This window comes from Lathyrus oleraceus, chromosome 5 (assembly GCF_024323335.1).
Source record: "Lathyrus oleraceus cultivar Zhongwan6 chromosome 5, CAAS_Psat_ZW6_1.0, whole genome shotgun sequence".
Classification (NCBI taxonomy): Eukaryota; Viridiplantae; Streptophyta; class Magnoliopsida; order Fabales; family Fabaceae; genus Lathyrus; species Lathyrus oleraceus.
Window position 1 is genome coordinate 446021634 of NC_066583.1, and position 6084 is coordinate 446027717.

Sequence of the window (6084 nt, forward strand, 5' to 3'; positions counted from 1 at the left end):
CTCGAAAGGCCGGTGCCATGTATCAAAGGTCCTGGGTAACTTTGTTTCATGATATGATTCATCGTGAAAGCGAATGCCATGTTGAGGACATGATGACAAAGTCCCGAGCAAGAGAAGGGCATCCGGTGGACGTGATCAAGTTGTTTGACAGGTGGAGATAACTCAGGCTGTTGAGTCCGAATCGGTGCACTTATGGAGTGCTGTCCGGCAAGCTGCCGAGGTATGTTATGAATGAAAGAGGAATCGAGGTCGGTCCTGTAAAAAAAAAAAAAAAAAAAAAAGAAAAAAGAAAAGATATAAAGGAAAACGATGCAAGAAATACCTGAACCGAAACAAAAAAAAAGAGAGAGATCAAACGGTCAGGTAGGATAATGATTGCCAAGGGGCATTTGAAAAACAAAAAGAATAAGTTGCAGGAACTTCTGATTCTGTTAATCTGGTACTGGACAGCCCTCGAGGGGTCTATGAGGTGCGTATTGTGTCAGCATGACGAGTCTTGTCGAAAAGAGCATGCAATTTACCTTAGCAAAAAGTTTATCGACTGTGAAACAATACACTCACTGCTCGAAAAAAAACTTGATGTACTTTGACATAGGCTGCTCGCCGACTGAGACAGTATGCTGGTTCATACCACTTTGTGGATGTCCAAGATGGATCTGATCGAGTATGTGCTTGAGAAGCTAGCATCGACTGGATGGGTTGCGAGATGGAAAATACTTCTGATCGATTCATGATATACAACCCATTGATGATTATCAACCCAGGAAGTTTGAGTTCCCTGATGAGGACATCTCGAGGTACTCAAATCGAAAGATTGAGAGTGACCGATCCCGGAAGAGGGGCCTGACCCTGAATCCGAACGGATTCTGATGTCTGATGGGGAGAGTTTAAAGTGAATGAGTTAGTGCTTCCCCGATAACATTTGAATGCACCAACGATGGTGGCTGAGTACGAAGTTGGCATCCTGGGTGTCGTACTTCGATGCGTGCATCTACTAGGGCAAAGTCTTTCTCATTCAGTATGGGCTGGAAGTGATATTACCTACTGATATTATCTACTGAAGTCTAGGTCCCATTGTGAAGAGCCCTGATGGATGAAATTAGAGAAGGCTGAGTAGATGAGGATTCAGTATGACGCGTTGAGCCTGGTTGAGGAAAGAGGCTGGCAGTTACTTGTCATGGGGCAGTTGTACCCAGTGAATGAAACGTGTGGTGGACCTCGTGCGTACCACGTGGGAAGGCTGGTATTGAAAAGGATCCTTCCTCCTCAACGATCGTGGGGCAAATGGATAAACAGTATGAATGTCCATTCGTGGTTAAGAAGGTTGTCTCTAAACAGAGCCTTGTTGTTGACGACCACAGATGATGAAGATTTTCCATCCCCTGGGAATGCGGACGCAGTTAGAAAATACTTCGTGAAAAGAGACCCGCTGGACAAAAAGAATAAAAGTGTCCAGGCAAAAAGGGGCATCCCGGCGAACCAAGAAAAAAGAGAAAAGGTTCGGGCAAAAGTTAGGGATAAGAAAAGAAAAGAACTATACACCCGGCAAGTCGAAAACCCCACAAGGGCGACTTGGGCAAAAAAGGGTATCCCGGTGGGCTGAAACCCGAAAGGGCGGTCCAGGCAAAAAAGGGAATGAAACGAACAACTGCGTCCAGCATGATTGTTAGCGCTTTGGATATGACTCGGCTAATCCCAGATAGAGATTGATTGGAAGCGTCTTGTTCAGAAAGCAGAAAGTGAGGAAAGTCTTGAGGACATATTAGGTGTAACCGGGTTGGAACCCGATGAGATCACGGTTTCACGTTGCCATTAGGGTAGATTTTTTCCTTTTGTGTGCAATCACCTCTTTTCAGGGATTGCTTCCTGTGGGTTGCTCGGTTCTGAGCCATCTTTGTTCAGTCAATAAAATGTGTGTTCAGTCAAATAATTTTGTTTTTGTCTTCATTACCACTTTGATTGCGAAAACGTCCGTTTATTTTGATAACAATATTTGCATTTTGAAACATGGAGATCCCTTCCGATGCATGCTTATAAGATTGAAATCTGGAAATCTTATTCGGAAGTTTGAGTGACCTAGGTGTTGAAATATGGGGCACGCCCGGGGCACGCTTTTATCTGACGATCTCTTGTGCGGGTGCTGTTAGATATCTTCATTCACTGGCAGGTTTGAATGAAACCTTTTGAAAAGAGAGATCCCTGCAGAGCCCGACCAGGGGCAAGGGATAGACGAATGGTGAAAGGACGGTGAAGGATTACGACGACGATCATGGAAGGTTAATCAAGAAGACTCTTCAAAGTCTGAGGACTGAAAAGTTTGTATGAATCCCAGGAGTTCGGTCTCTGTGAAGTATGGAGGAGTCGGGAATACAAGGTGATGAATCAGAAAAGTCCAGACGAGTCTGAGAGTTCTCAAAAGTGGAAAGTCGACACTGTGGTTGGATGATGAATGCCAATGTTCGACGAATCGACAGGTGTTCCGTGTCAAAAAGGCCGTATCTCCCTAGGGGGTCTGAAAGTATTCGTTCCCTAGCCAATTCGAGATCGGTGTCTCCTCAGTGAGCTTGAAGGTTGCCATGTCCCCCAGTGGGAGTATCAGTGGGTAGTTTGTTTCTCAGGGTTGAGGATGATTCCCCAGTAGGCTTAAAAGTGGCCGTTTCCTCAAACAAATATGGAAGCTATCAGAGCTATGTTCCCCTGCAGACGGCGGATAGTGCCTTCTATTCCCCAGTAGATCTAAGGGTTGCCTATCCCCAGCTCGTTTATACTTACCGATTTCCCCAGTTGTGGAGGTCCCAGCTGAGTTTGAAAGTTGGCTATCCCCACTGAGTTGGAAGGATTTTGCTTCCCCAGCAAAGGTGCCAGTGGAGTTTATTCCCCAGCAGTCTGGTTTTGAGGTATTGCCATCCCCAGCGTGGTCGTGAGCAATTACCCCCGGCAGGATTGTGGATGTCTATCTCCAGCATGGTCTGGTATGTTACTTTCCCCGCCAGAGTTATGCTCTCCTCAGCAGAGTGGTGGATGCCTGTCCCCGTCGGGATGGTGAGGTTTTTCCCTACCAGACTTCTCAAGCAGAGTAATCGCCAAGCAGTTCGGGTTCGATGGAGGTCATCTCCAGCAAGGACTGTCTCTCCCCCAACAGGGTGGAAGTGGACGTGGTATTGAAATCCTCAGCATAGTTCCTGGAGCTCCCCGATGTTATCTCTGGAGGGGATGTGTTTTATGCATCCATCATGTAGATAAGCATAGCGTATTGCATCATTAGTGCATAGAATTTTCATAATCATGGGGCATTGCGCTAAAAAAAAAAAAAAAACAACAAAACTCATGCATCAGCATTGCAAACATATCCATCAGCCCCAGGCCGTGGTGTCTATCCGAGAATGGGTTGTTGGAAAGAGTTTGGCATCGCGCCGCTGGATTGATTTCAGAATTGGGTTCCCCAGCAGAGTAGAGGGGTGTTTTCCCAACCAGTGACTCCTTAGTTGAGTGGGTATCCCCAGCATTGTTACTCCCCGATTGGTAGCATCTTGCCAGCTTGGATCTGTTTCCCCAGCAGATGTGGGTGTGTCTGATCTCTCCATATAGAGTCGACCCCTTAGGCAGAAAGTGTCTATCATTTCCTTCTATGCTCCCCACCGAGTTATATCCTCGTGGATGACGGTTGTTTCCGTTCCCTCCCCTTGGGATGGGTTTTCCCTATTGAGTTCTTCCCTCATTAGGATGTCTTGATTCAGTTTGCCTTTTCGGATCGATCCTGAATTGGCTTCCTTGTGGCTGTCTCTTGTGCTTCCCTATGGTATAAATGAATAGTTGCTTACTAACCGGCACTTATTCATCTTATCCTCAGCGGAATTTGTTGGCTTCTACCTACGAACCGGTAGTTGTAAGTCCTATCTTTATGGTCTTCTACCTACTAACCGGTAGATGTGAATCCTCTGCTCTCCCCGTTGTGGAGTCAACCCTTATGCTCATCCTAGTGATGACGGTTACTTTTCCGTGGTTTTCTACCTACTAACCGGTAGATGTGATCCCCTCTTTGTGGTTATCATTATCCAGTTTTCGATATTGATATGCCGTTCACCTTTCGGATATTTGCTTTGATTAAGCAACTTTATCCCCAGCGGGTTTTCCCCTTCCTTTTGAGTGGTCATCTTTGCATACCTAGTCTCGGTATCCCGATGCCTTTCTTGTGTCGGTCGGTTTATCCAATCCGGTTATGGATAATCTTCCCTGCGAGTATATTATCTACGTTTTGACGGCTATAGATAATATATCTCATGCGCTCTTGGGTCGAAGTTTTGTCCTCCCCAGCTGAGTAAGATTCATATTCCTTGTGGAATCGAATGTTCATCCTTTAACAAGTTTGCTTTCGCTCTCTTCAGGATGATGTCGGTCGATCTATCCATTTAACAACCTACAACCCGGTTATGGATAATCTTCCATGCGAGTATGTTATCTACGTTTCGACGGCTATAGATAATATATTTCGTGCGCTCTTTGGTCAATCTTTTGATTGTTTTCTCCAGCAGAGTAAGATTCGTATTCCTTGTGGAATCGGATGTCCATCCTTTAACAAGATCGCTTTTCTAGCCCTCTTCAGGATGATGAGTGTTTTGGAACACAAACCAATTCACGCTTTGGTCGGTCACCTGTTTCATGCCTACAACCCGGTATTCTTGGTGTTCCTTCCTGTCTGCTCTCTGTCGCGACCTTTGACCCCCAGTAAGCTACCTCTCCGTTGGTTTCGATAAATGTTGAGTTTTTGCCTATTCGTCCGTTGACGTATAGTTGTGCATCTTTCCCAGCAGTAGTCCTCCTCTCCGTTGGTGTCGATAAACGTCGAGTTTTTCCTAGTTGTCCATTGACATCTAGTTGTATCCTCCCCACAGGTCATCCGTTGATGTCTGTTTACCTCTCCGTTGGTTTCGATAAACGTCGAGTTTTTCCCCAATCGTCCGTTGATGTTTGGTTGAGTTATATTTTCTCTCCCCAGAAGAATCACCTCTCCGTTGGTTTCGATAAACGTTGAGTTTTTCCTACGCGTCCATTGGCGTGTAGTTGATTCCCCACAGAGTTACCTCTCCGTTGGTTTCGGTAAACGTCGAGTTTTTCCTAGTCGTCCGTTGGCGCCTAGTTGTACCCTTCCCCATGCAGAGTTACCTCTCCGGTGGTCTTGGTAAATGTTGAGTTTTTCTCATTCGTCCGTTGACGTCTGATTGTATATCATATTCCCCAGTCATTCATTAATGTCTGGTTGATTCCCAGCCAGAGTCCCTAGTAGAGTCGTCGGTGACGTCCTATTCGGTTTCCGGTTGTTGTATCCCTTCCTCAGTGAAGTCTTCTCCTTCTCCGTTGGTGTCGATAAACGTCGAGCTTCTCCCGTTCGTCCGTTGACGTCTGGTCGAGTCTTTCTCCTTCTCCGTTGGTGTCGATAAACGTCGAGCTTCTCCCTTTCGTCCGTTGACGTCTGGTCGAGTCTTCTCCTTCTCCGTTGGTGTCGATAAACGTCGAGCTTCTCCCTTTCGTCCGTTGACGTCTGGTCGAGTCTTCTCCTTCTCCGTTGGTGTCGATAAACGTCGAGCTTCTTCCTGTCGTCCGTTGACGTCTGGTCGAGTCTTCTCCTTCTCCGTTGGTGTCGATAAACGTCGAGCTTCTCCCTGTCGTCCGTTGACGTCTGGTCGAGTCTTCCCATTCATCCATTGATGTCTGGTCACCTCTCCGTTGGTTTCGATAAACGTCGAGTTTTTCCTGGTCGTCCCAGTAGAGTTACCTCTCCGTTGGTTTTGGTAAACGATGAGTTTTTCCCACTGCGTCCGATGACGTATGGTTGTATCTCTTCCAGTTCATTCATTAATGTCTGGTTACCTCTCCGTTGGTTTCGATAAACGTTGAGTTTTTCCTAGTTGTCCATTGGCATCTAGTTGTGATTTCTATTCCCATTCATCGTGTTGTGATGTCTGGATGTGACAGTACCCTTAAGGAAAAATCAAAATCCCCAGCAATAAATATCAGATCCCAGTGGACGTTTCCGTTGGTGGATCCCCGCATTGTGCAAATTTCTACGGTTCTTCGGTATTCAAT